This window comes from Furipterus horrens, unplaced genomic scaffold (assembly GCF_987537825.1).
Source record: "Furipterus horrens unplaced genomic scaffold, mFurHor1.1.pri manual_scaffold_3, whole genome shotgun sequence".
Classification (NCBI taxonomy): domain Eukaryota; kingdom Metazoa; phylum Chordata; class Mammalia; order Chiroptera; family Furipteridae; genus Furipterus; species Furipterus horrens.
In genome coordinates, this window is record NW_028327173.1 from 199,074,078 (window position 1) to 199,087,431 (window position 13,354).

The following is a 13,354-nucleotide window of genomic DNA, read 5'->3' on the forward strand; positions in this document are numbered from 1 at the left end:
CAGTTTCTTCTCTCTGAAATGGAGGCCATCATTTTCTTTTTTTATTGTTGTGAGAATTAAATAAAAAAGTACACTCAGTTTTCTCAGCCAGTTGCTGAATACGTGATAGATGGATTATAAATGTTAGTTCACTATCTCACGTCCTCCTTTAAAATGAAGGGCTACTAAGGATTCTTACACATGGAAACTTAATGATAACCATAGCTCTTTATTTGGGGCTAAAGAATATAATCAAATAAAGAGGTATAGGAACTTAAGTGCAACCCAATGCCTCAGCTAAAGAAAATGTTGTACTGACATAAGTGTTTGAAGAAAATACTGTTCAAGAGAGAATAATTTTTCATGCTTCTATATACATTATGTTCAATTAGTAACCCAAAACTTAAGATGGTTATATATTAAACATTGAATTATACAATGTGTCCAATATTTAATTGTCCTATAAAATACATTCTTCTTCTACTCTACCACATTTTTAAAGAAAGGCTGAACTATAGTCCAAGGTCTACAACCTCCAAGTTTTGAAGCATTTAACCTTAATATATACACTTACATTATTCTGCTCACTAGCAATGCTAAGATTCCCAGACAACTCATTGAGCCACACAGATATGTGCCATTTGTTATTTCTTATTAACTTGAGAATGTCATAGCATTGACCTTTATCTTTAGGAGTTTAGTAATGTTATTTTGACCACAGAATTGTCAAGTGATTGACATTGCTTCCTACTACAGTTTATTCCCTGCTTCACTCTCCAGGAGTTTACAGATGGTGATGATAAAACAAATAATCTATAGTGTCTGTGGAAGTAATCTTTAGGGAAACCCATGGCAAAACTGTGTTGAGAATGAAAGGATAGTGAAAGGATGAACAGCTGCTGAGTACCGTAAGGAATAGAAAAATGATAATGTGTGGTAATACAAAGGGCAAGTTCACCCTGATGTATCCTTATTTTGGGACTGAGATACACCTACAATAGGCGTGTTCCTTAAGCTAAACGTTCTTCTCAAAGAACAAGATGTATGATAAGTATAATGAGCAACAACTGAATGGCTGAAAGAAAGCAAGTACCATGGCCACTCTAATGTAATAGGAAGATTATATTAAAAAGGGCAAAGACAGAAGCAAGGACACCAATTAGGAGGCCAGTACAACAGAGATGTGAGAGACCACCATAGTTTAAATTGAGATTGTTGCAGAGGAGGTGGAAGTAAGTGCCCAGGTATAATGTATATTTTGGAGTTTTGACCAACAGGATTTACCAGCAGGATGAGACCAATAGGAGTAGATCAAGGATAATCCCAAGGTTCAGGGTCTGAGAAATTGAGTAAAAAAGTTACATTTGTTGAGACAGGCAATACAAATGGAAGTACCATGTTGGAAAAGGAAATCAAGAGTTGTGTGTGGGACTTGATGAGTTTGAAACAACAACTGAATATTCAAATGGAGAAGTCATGTGGACCAGTGGGCAAAAGGTAGGTAAAGTTTGAAGATAGATTTTTGGAAATCATCAGGATATTGATGGTATTCAAGGCCATGGGACATAAGAGATCACACAGGAAGTTAGCACAAAAGGACTAAGTTCTGAGGACAGAGTTCTGAGTCATGCCAGCATCTACATCAAGGAATTATGGAATCTAGCAAAGGAGACTGCAAAGGGGCGAGGTCAGAAGAAAAGAGCGGATGATGTCCCAAAGCGGAGGAAGCATTTTAAAAAGGTGTAGGCCATAAAGTGCATTATTTCCTGCTGACATATTAAGATAAGAGCTAGGAACTGACTATAGAATTTAGTGATTTGGATGCCATTAATGACTTTAATGCAAGTGAATTTAGGCAAAAAATTTTAATATGTCTTTCTTTTGTGGGGGGGGCAGGTGGTGAACTAAGACTATCTGAAGAGCCACCTCATAGATGATACCAGTGTCTGTGAAAGGCCAGATAACAAGTGCTTAGTGTCTAATCACACCCTAATTGGAATTCAGTTTTTCTGTGTGTGGGTTCTGGGTTTGATGGTCCCATCTTCAAGATGAGTGAGTCTCTTTTAAGGTTGCTGGCCAGCCCTCTTACAATTCATGATCCTCCTCAACTTCCATACCCAAGATCATAATATACACACACATACATATTATATAACATATTTATATATGTTATGTATAAGTATAAAATATATATTCCAAGTGAAGTCAGAGTGTTGGCCATTCTGCTGCAAACACAAGTTGTTTGGTCTTTACCAAACATACAGAATGGAAATTCCTGAGCTGTCACTGCTTGGGGTTAGTTCACCCTCTGTCCTAAAACTTTGGTAACTTCCAGAACTCTGCTGAGAATAAACTTTAAAATGTACACAAGTTAACTTATAGGTAACTTTAAGAAACATAAATATCTAAGCTACAAGAAAGTATTTTTCATTTGTAACCTCCAATGTAGTATGTCTCTCTGTAAATTTATTGCCTCAGAAATCATACCTGTAAAGAAATTGCTCAACTTTGTATCTTCCTTTACCTTCACATTTCAGAATAACTTCACTATCAATGGCTTTTTAAAGCACTTCAATTTATGAAATATTTTTCATCTATGTTTGCCCTACTTCAATTTTACCTTTCAATGTCCAGGTTTTTGCAAAAGCAAACATATTTTTACAGGCATCTATTTATTGGCTGCCCAATCCAATATCAGTCAGACATTATCTGAAGAAACTACTGAGACAGCCAGGCAGTGTTGTTATTTAACTTTAACCTGATACAGTGAGAGATTTATTTAAAAAACAACACTTGTTTTTTTTTTTTGCTGAAGTTTATTTCTTCTCTCTACAAATACAAGATGCACACATTTTGAGGCCATCCGTGTTTCTAAAGTTTAGTTTAACCAGCGTATCTACGCATATGTCTAAAATACTGTGACAGACATCGGAAACTACCAATTGAATAAAACATAAAATCGGTCTTTAAGGAACTTAAACTCTTGCCAGGAAGTTTGCTGTAGGGCAATACAAGGAAATAAGATGTTCTCTGAACGAAACACAAACATCAGGTTGCATAACAATTAAATAGATCTCTGACTTGGCGAATAACCTATGAAGAAGCTACTCTGCTTTCTATGAGAATGGCAGGTTTGAAAAGTCAGACAGATTCTGCTTGACATGCAAACCTTTCACATGATAGGCCTTCCGTAAATTCCGGAGAAAGGAAGAGAGAGGCAGGCAGGGAAGAAAGAACAGTGAGACAAGGAAAATGACGGTGGAGGGGGAGTCAGAGGCTGAGAGAGAGACCCAAGCTTCAGGTTATTGTTCTTTATTTATTGTTATTATTAATTATTATTATTGGCTATTTTGGTCAATCGTTGGAGATGGGACTGTTTCATTTTAAATAACAGTTCCCCCCGGAATGAGCAGGTCCATATTTATCTGGGACCAGAGTGCCATACCCTGGAGACAGTCCCTGCTCTTCATTCCCTTCCCTACGTAGAAGGCACATGTTTCCCGCCTTGTCTGGAGTTTACTTTATGTGCTCAATGGATTATTCACAGACTCTTCATGCCCAACGGGTGATTTCTCTTCCTTCCTTCCTTCCTTCCTTCCTTCCTTCCTTCCTTCCTTCCTTCCTTCCTTCCTTCCTTCCTTCCTTCCTTCCTTCCTTTCTTTCTTTTCTTTCTTTTCTTTTCTTTTCTTTCTTTCTTTCTTTCTTTCTTTCTTTCTTTCTTTCTTTCTTTCTTTCTTTCTTTCTTTCTTCCTTCCTTCCTTCCTTCCTTCCTTCCTTCCTTCCTTCCTTCCTTCCTTCCTTCCTTCCTTCCTTCCTTTCTTTCTTTCTTTCTTTCTTTCTTTCTTTCTTTCTTTCTTTCTTTCTTTCTTTCCTTCCTTCTCTCTTCTTCCTTTCTTTCCCTGCTTTGGTAAATAACCCTTAGAACTCCCACTGGCCTCTTAGAGCCTGATTTAAACATATACATGGTGGGGCAAAAGTAGGTTTACAGTTGTTCATATGGAAGATAATACAATTGTTAAATAATAATACCAGAATAAACTCTGTGTTTTGTGTACTCACAGCTGCAAACCTATTTTTGCTCCCTTTCTATATGCTTGGTATAAGTTGAACCAGGATTTCACCAATTTGGGAGCTGTTTCCGGATTTCTAATTAGTCAGTATGGGGACACGGCCCCTCCACCTCAGAGACCAGGTGGCTGCCTGGCCAGCAGCCATAAGGTCTGTATTGGAGGACCAAACGCTCTTCACACCCCTGTGTTTATCATAGCAAAGTAGAGTTTTCACAGGCTACCCTATCCCCAGACCTATCAGCGGTGCCAAGGCCATGGGTGGGCACGGTCTCTCCTGCCCCACCGGATGCCATCGTGCACCCGCTGTGATGTGAATAATAAATCATATGCCCACATCTACTGGTCCTCCAATTTTTTTTTCGGAATATCACAAACACAGGTTCCGCTCCCTGGCTTGCAGCTCCTGAGTTACAGTCAGAGTGTATAAAACATTTGTGTGATTCCTGAGGATAATGAGCAAAAAGAAAAAAAGCTGAAAAGTGTACATCTATACTCTTTCCTGACTCCGACGCGGAGCTGGGGTCTTGCTGTGTCTAATGCCTACAGGTGAGAGGACCCGGAACAGCCGCGATGATCCACAAGGAAGGCATTGCTGCTTTACCTGCCGCGCAGCTGTAGGGGGGATCTTCACTCCCCAGAAACCATGTGGCCCGGCTCTAATTAATACTTCACCTAAATTTCCTGTAGTACCAGTAATTGTTCACAAATTGGCAATTTAATCAACACTCTGCTAATAGGCAAAGGTTATTTTTTCCTCTCCATTTTTTTTTTTTTTTGAGCTCTGAAAGAGTGAGAATTTAGGCAAGTATGTCCCAATTTAACAGCAAGACATTATTTTCTCATAAGAGGTGCTTTAAATTTTTACTGCTAATGAATAAATTAACTAAAAAAGGTTAATCTGCCACCATGTTTATGAAACGTTATGCAAATCGTTCTCTGAAAGTTTTAATGGTAATTGGAAGCATTTGAAAACCATGGTACATTTCCCCCAATTTTCACCTTTTTTTGTAAAAGTGTACAGGTTACCCAGATTTACACTTTACAGATGTGTAGGTAGAGAGGATTTTGTAAGGTTCTGACATCATCTCTATGGTTTCAGTACCTTAGTGAAAATGTGCAGGGCCTCCATTTTCCTCAGGAATGGCAATGGCCTTGATAGTCAATTTCAAAGCAAAGCTGTACAAGTGAAAAGACTGTGTGATTAATATTTTTATATTGAGTAGCAAAGGAAGTAATTATGTTTAGACACTCATTGTAAAGCTTTGACAAAATGGTTCTTGCATTGAGTTCAAAGTCCATACAGTTTATGACCTATTCATGCCAGAGTATTTTACATGAATGGCACAGGTGTTGAAGGCTGAAAAGATGCAGATCACTAAGAATTTACAGGAGTATTACTTTGTAAGTACATTTTTGCCTAATAAAGGTCTAATTTCCCCATCACATCTTCCTCTCTCTGCAGTGAAGGTGGGCTGACTCACTGGTTGGTATGAGAATTTATAGAAAAAAAAATTGCACATGTCCATGTGTGAGCATGAGCACATGTGTGTTAAGGATTAAAGAAGGGCATATATTGGGTGTTACATACTAAAATGAAAGAAATTACAATTCTCCTATTGGATTCTAAAATGCTACATGTCTGGGAATCTGAAAGAATTAGTAGGTGACTGATAAGTCTCTGTCACAATTTAAAAATGTATTATATAAAACTGTGATCCTCATACTTTTCTTTTAGTATCAGGACACTTTCACAACCCTAAAAATTATTGAAGATGTTAAAGAACTTTTGTTTATATGTGTTATATCCAGTGGTGTGCTAGCAAGCATTTAACATCAAGCTCTCCAGGAAAAAATAAAAATAAAAGACCTAATGGGTAGCATTAACTGATGTCTGTGCTATCAATACATCCATGATGACTGACTTCAAGCTACTGGTGTGAGCTCACTGAGAAGTTGTAAAGCGAGTCACATATCAGCTCCACAAGGTAGTACAAACTGGCTTCAGCGCATAATTATATATTAGAAGTTAAGCTAGAAAGCTTAAACAATACTCATTTATGTGTTCATTTGTTAAAAATGATCAAGGCCAGTTACATAATTTGAGAGACCTAATACAAAATAAGAAACTGGGGTCTTTGTTGAAGTGGAAATACTAATAAAATCCATATTTGAGTCTCTATTACAGCCAATGAACAGTACTGATGACTTTATTACTGATTGTACATGTACTTTTAATGTTCACCCTGATTCCTAGCAAATGGTAGTCAGATCTGGGTTTTGACTCAGAAAGTCTAAAGTTTTTCCTCTATCTTGTAATACTTTTCCTAGAGGCTGAAACCAAAGTAGAAAAAAGAAGTTGGGTAAGAACTTGTTTGGCTAGTTAGTTTAAAATACTCCTTTTTAAAAATTATATTTTATTGATTATACTATTACAGTAGTCCCAATTTTTCCCCTTTGCCCCCCTCCACCCAGAAGCCACTCCCTCAGACAATCCCTCCACCATTGTTCATGTCCACAGGGTATGCATATATGTTATTAGGCTACTCCATTTCCTATGCTGTAGTTTACATTCCTAGGACTTACTTATTTGTACTTCTTAATCCCCTCCCATCTTCACCCATTCCCCTCACACCCTCCTCCCATCTGGCAACCATTAAAACCCTCTCTGTATCCATGATTCTGTCTCTGTTCTTGTCATTTGCTTAGTTTGTTTTTTAGATTCAACAAATAGATAAGCACTTATTGCCATTTTATTGTTCATAGTTTTGATCTTCTTCTTTTTCTTAAATAAGTCCCTTTAACATTTCACATAATAATGGTTTGGTGAGGATGAGCTCCTTTAGTGTTTTCTTGTCTGGGAAGCTCTTTATTTGCCCTTGATTCTAAATGATATCCTTGCTGGGTATTCATGCTATTTATGACTTTGAATATTTCTTGCCATTCCTTACTAGACTGCAAATTTTCTTTTAGAAATTAGCTGACAGTCTTATGGGAACTCCCCTGGAGGTAACTAAGTTTTTTTTTTTTTTTTTTTTTTTTTTTTATTGCTGTTTTTAAGAGTCTCTCTTTATCTTTAACCATTAGCAGTTTAATTATGAGGTTTCTTGGAGTGGGCTTCTTTGCATCCTTCTTGTTTGGGACTCACGGTGCTTCCTGGATTTGCATGTCTGTTTTCTTCACCACATTAGAGAAGTGTTTCTTCATTATTTTTCAAATATATTTCTCATTTCTTGCTCTCTCTCTTCTCTTTCTGGCACTCCTATGATGCGAATATTGGACCTCTTGAAGTCCCAGAGGCTGCTTACACTATCCCCATTTTTTTGGATTCTTTTTTCCACTTGTTGTTCTGATTTGTTGTTTTTGCTTTCTTATATTTTAAATCATTGGTTTGATTCCCAGCTTCATCCACTCTACTGTTGTTTCTCTGTAAATGGTTTTTTATTTTAATTAAGGAATTCTTTGTTTCCTGACTGGATCTTTCTTATGCTTTTGTGGTCCTCAGTAAGTTCCTTGAGTATCCTTATAACCAGTGTTTTGAACTCTTCACCTAATAGGTTGCTTATCTCCATTTTGTTTAGTTCTTTTTGGGGGAGTTTTCATCTGTTCTTTCATTTGGCCATGTTTCTTTGCTCATTTTGGCAGACTCCTTGTGTTCATTTCTATGTATTAGCTAGATTGATTCCCTGTCTTAATAACGTGGCTTAATTTAGTAGGTGTCCTAAAGAGTCCAGTGGCACATCCTCCCCTATCACCCAAACTGAGTACTCAATGTGTACCTTTTGTGTAGGCTGAGTATACCCTGCTCTTGTAGTTGAGCCACAATTACTATAGGCAGGTCAATGGGAGGGATTTACCCAGGCCACTCAGTTGCAAGGACTGGCTGTGACCACTGACCACCAACCTTCACTCTCTGTGGAAGATCAACTGTGTGGAGCAGGGTGGTAGTTCTCCAATACGGTCTGTAGCTGTCCACTGGGTACACAGACTCTGGGGTTTTCTTGGTTGTGCAGGTCAAGGTCAGCCCCCAACTGTGTTTTACCCAGGGCACCCTGCCTGAGCTATAGAGCAATCTGAGATAGTTGTTACTTGTGCTTTTCTTGGAGATTTGCAGGCAAAGCTGAGGTGTAAATCTAAGCTGGTTGCTGCTAGTACCAGGCCTAGGGTCACTTAGAAAGAGGTAGGAGAGTGGAGGCTCACTGAGGCTGGCTGTTGTTTGTTTGAGAAGATTTAGGGACTTGTGAAGCATGAGCCAAGATCAGCCATTCATATGAAAGAGCAACTTGGGTGGGTCTATAACTTAGGTGGGATGGTGTCTCAGTGGATCTCCAGGGCAGGACAAATAATGTTAGCCAGATTGATGGAGTCTCAGATAAAGCACTTGTCTGCCACCTCTGTGGCTCTGTAGGGGGAGGGTTCAGAAAATGGACAATGTCCTCTACCTGCTTTTCTGTCTGGGGGAAATTTGTCCCCCAGCTCTCACCCTGGTACCAGACACTTGTTTCTTCTTGTATGCCACTAGAGTCTTTCTTGCTGCTTCCCCAGTGCTGGAGCTCAGAGGAAGTGAGTCTGTGTAAGGCTGTGTGTGAGTTCTTCAAGAGAAACTGCTTGGGGCTCCAGAAGTTTCTCCCATTGGTTCAATCCCCATTGGTTTTTGCAGTCAGAAGTTATGGGGACTTATCTTCCTGGCACTGGAACCCTGAGCTCAGGAGCCTAGTATGAGGATGAGACTCCTCCTTCCAGAGATATTTCTCCTGAATTTTTATTCACAACACATGGATGTGGGACCAGATTATTACATGTCTCTGCCAAGCCTACCAGTCTAAATGGATGTGGTTTCTTTAATTTCATAGTTCTCAGATTTCCATTCAACTCATTTTATGATGGTTCTGAGTGATGGTTGTTTCTATATTTTAGTTGTAATTTTGATGTAGTTCTGCAAGGAGACAAGCCACATTTACCTATGCTGCCATCTTGACTGGAAATCTGAGATGATAAAGAATTTCCTTTTGTATAAAGAGAGAAAATCCTTGAAAACTTTGTAAATAATTGTTATAGAACTGTTTTTATATGCAGAACACTATATTGAGCATATAAAAAGTTACTCTTCAAGAAATTAATGCAAGTGAAATGTGCTTTATATTGAAGAAAACAAGGCAAAGCTGTAAGAGTACAAACAACTTTGGGAAGAGAGCCCTTGTGTTTTGATTGGTTATTTCTCAACATTTTTCTTCAAATTATTTCTATGGGAGGACAAATCTGGAAGTGCTTTATTACTGAGTAGTTTCATGGGTAACATTTCCCCCCTAATTAAATTATGCCTCTCAGTGCCTGTGAGCAAACACTGGATTTTAACACCTGCAAACCCACCAATAAATATAAGACATGAGGAGGAGGTGACACATGGCAACTAGGATATCAAACACAATTCAAGTGCAATCATTGACAGGTTATAGCCCCCCTGATTTAGGTTCAGTTTGGCTCACTTGAATTTTAGGGAAGCTTGTCCAAATCTAATATTTACTGTAGGATATTCTAGCTGAAATGACTCCCCTCCTTGACACACAGCTTCCCTGTGACTATCCAAGGACCTGTTTTGGCAACACCATAGTGCTTATCACCAACTAAAATTGTTTTATATATTTCATTGAATTTATAATATCTTCAATTACTAGATCTTTCATTATTTTACATACACTAAAAATTACTTATTAAATTATATTATATTTAAGTTTTTGGTATTTATTTTTAAAAACTTTCAACTTGATATCTTGTAATATGTGTAAAATAAACATATATTTATTTTTTCCAGACAAATCATCCTCTTGTGTGATCACATCACATTATTTTTTTTAAAAAAATTTTACCCTTGACTCTGGGGTTCGTTTTTAGACATAAGTATTGTTTGGATGTTCCTGCTTTTAAAATCTTAACAAAAATTGTCAGTAGATTTTAACATATCAGTTAGGACTCATGTATCATCTTTAACTGGTATTTGAATGGTTGATGGACTGATATGACCACGGGCTAAGGTTGTCTTCTCATGCCATCAGGAATGATACCAAGTTTAGTCAGGCATAAACAATGACTATGTTACCACTGCACCCTGGCATACCATATGAAAAAAATCATTCTAATTTCATAGATGTTGAAATGTGAGAGGTGGGGGAAGGGCAAATTTCATACTCTTATTTATTTTTAAATGTGTGTAGTTTCTTTCTTTTTCCACTAGAATATAAGCTTGTTGAGGTCAGGGCTCTATATTTATTGTTTTTTTTTTTTTTAATTTTTTTTTATTTTGGTTTTTCAATTACAGTTGTCCCCTTTTCCCCTAATTTCTCTCCCCCACCTATCTATATTTATTGTTTATCCAAACATTTAGGTTGAACATCACTCAGTACATGAACTAAATAAACATGATTTAAATGAATGATGAATAAAAGCTCAACACAGACATGAAAACTTAACAGGACAAGGAAATACAGGATACTTGAGTGAAAGTGGGCTTTACTAATGAGAAAGACCTCTGACTCCCTAACCCTGCTTTGACATTGGCCATGTGACATGATAATATTCTAGTCTTCAATGTGAGAATAAAATTACCTACTTGGTTATGAATTTATCAGTTTTGCCTAATAGAGTATAAGGTAAACCTTAGTACAGAGTCAAGAGGCAGTTTCCCCTGAAGAAGGAGAATGTTTTTCTCATCTCTTTTCTTTTAGTGCTGATTTCAGGCCTGAGATCAGAATTCTCACCGTGATGGCCTTTTTCTTTTTTCTTCCTTTCTTTTTCTCATTCTCAGAGTTACGTGAAAGTGGAAAATCATTTGAAAATAGATCTCTGTAGATTTCCATATCTGGAGTTGGCTTTCTTCCTCTCCTCCAATCTAGTCCTAAAACCTGGGAAACACATGAGTGCTAAGAGACAAGACACAGTGAACTGAGGAATAAAAATAATTCATCCATTCTCTAGAACTCTAAACAAAAACATATGTTGTTATTAGTTTGATGAGTTGCAGATTTTTGATAATTCAGAACACAGATTTCTTCAAATTCTCAGCTAGCAGACGTCAGTATCATGCTGCTATTGGCGCTCTGCAGAGGGCCATCAAGTGGAACTAAAGATTTCTCCTTCTGCACAGCTAGTAATGAAGAAGTAAGCTGGTGGGCCTTTCAAATTAAGTGAGATTGTAGGTAGGAAATGGAGACAAAGAATGTGAGTATATTCTACGCTACTCAAAAATTCAGAGATGGTTTGGGATGTGAAACAAGTTTTGGATTTTGTTATCTTGTCATTTGATACTTAGCCACTTTTCCCAATACATTATTTCCATGCACATGTTTCACTTGCCAATATAACCCATGTATAATTTCCAGACTTTTACCAATGGAATTGAAAGCAATAGGTATATATTTAATATTTTAAAGAACTCTTACTTTCTAATAATAACTAATTTAAAAACTGAGAGAAAGGAAATGAAATTAGAGGTACTACAATTTGAAAATAAGTAGAGAAAATGATATTACCAAGTCAAAGTAGTTAGGTGAATTCAAAATTATAATAATCATGCTAATATAATCTGCAAGGGAGACTGTGAATTGAATACAGTGTTCTGAAACCTCAAAAGTGAAATTAATGAAAATATTTCATTTTAATGTTGAAATCCTAAAGCATAGAAACCAATGTTGGTAATCTCAAAACAGATGTCACTGTTGCTATTTTCAATGAATTGGATAGATGGCAGTATTGTCAGAGTACTTCTATTGCACTTACTTTTGACAGCTAGAATTGTGGTTTTAGTTCCAAAGTGAGATAGGGTCTTCAAAAAAAGTTACCAGTTTGTGTTTAATTCTGCATTCTATTTGAAATAATCTCTAAGTCACATACTGTAAAGGTGTTCATTTATATGGTCTTTTGTTTTATTGCTTTCCCAATAGTTAATTGTTACACGAATATTTTGAAAAGCCTTTGCAGATTTGCCAACAGGCCTTTGCAGTTACTAAGTCACGGTGGTCTCAAAATCCACACCATTCAAGTTTTTGGTTTTATTTTCACCCAACGCATTGGACTGTGCACAGTCACATGATATCAGAGAATTGACTGGAATGTCTTATGTCAAAGTAAACTCCTTAAAATAATAGGAATTCAATTTAAATAAGAAAAATTATAATTTTCCATGTCTTTTTATTTTAATTTCTTTCTCTAACTTATAAAGCCATGAACTGATTTGAATGTTTAGCTTCCCTTCTGGTTTGATTTCTTTCATGCCAAGTGATGCCCAAGGGAATATTTCACCTGGTGCTATAATAGGAAACTTGGCAGGATTTAATATATCACTGCAAGGTTTTCCTCAATTATACACTTTTTTCCTTGTATTTTTTGGATATATTTCAGGTGGTCTTGACGATTAAGTTTTTGTAAATGAATATTTTTCAGAAAGTTACTTAAAAATATCCTTGTACAGCAATTTAATAGCCTCAGGTAGACCTTATTGTCAGGATAGACAAGATTTCCAGTCATGTGTAAAGATGTTATGTAGCGATGAGGTTGGTTGAAATTAGTTAATGGGGACATGGTGAATAAAACAAACAATTACTTTTTCTATTCTCTGTCTACTTCTGTACTCAGTGGTAGAAGGAATTTGAACAGTGGAGTGAGATGTTTTTTGGAAAACAGAAGGACAAGACAAACTAAGGAAATAGCCAATAGTTATGTGAAATCCTATGATAGATAATGAATCATAATTTATGTGAGCTTTATTCTTGGTTATTTTATAAATTGAATACATAATTACATTATTCTGGCATTCTTATTTGATACATTTATATTATTTATCCACTCATCCTTGCAGCAACTACTTTGAGTATCCATTATGTGTCAGATAGCATCTAATTTTAAGAAGGGAAAACAACACTAACTGGTGTGGCTCAATTGGTTGGAGCATTATCCCATAAACCAAAGGATCATGGGTTTGGCCCTGGCTGCTATGGCTCAGTGAATTGAGTGTCGGCCTGCGAGCCAAGTGCCGCTGGTTCGATTCCCAGTCAGGGCACATGACTAGGTTGCACGTCAGGTCCCCAGTTGGGGGCGCGAGTGAGAGGCAACCACACAGTGATGTTTCTCTCCCTCTCTTTCTCCTTTCCCCTCTCTCTAAAAATAAAATAAACAAATAAATAAGTAAATTTTAAAAATAACTTAAAAAAAAAAAAAGGATCATGGGTTTGATTCCTAGTTAGGGCATGTGCTTGGATTGCAGGTTCAGTACCCAGTCAGGGCGTGTGCAAAAGGCAACCAATCGATGTTTCTCT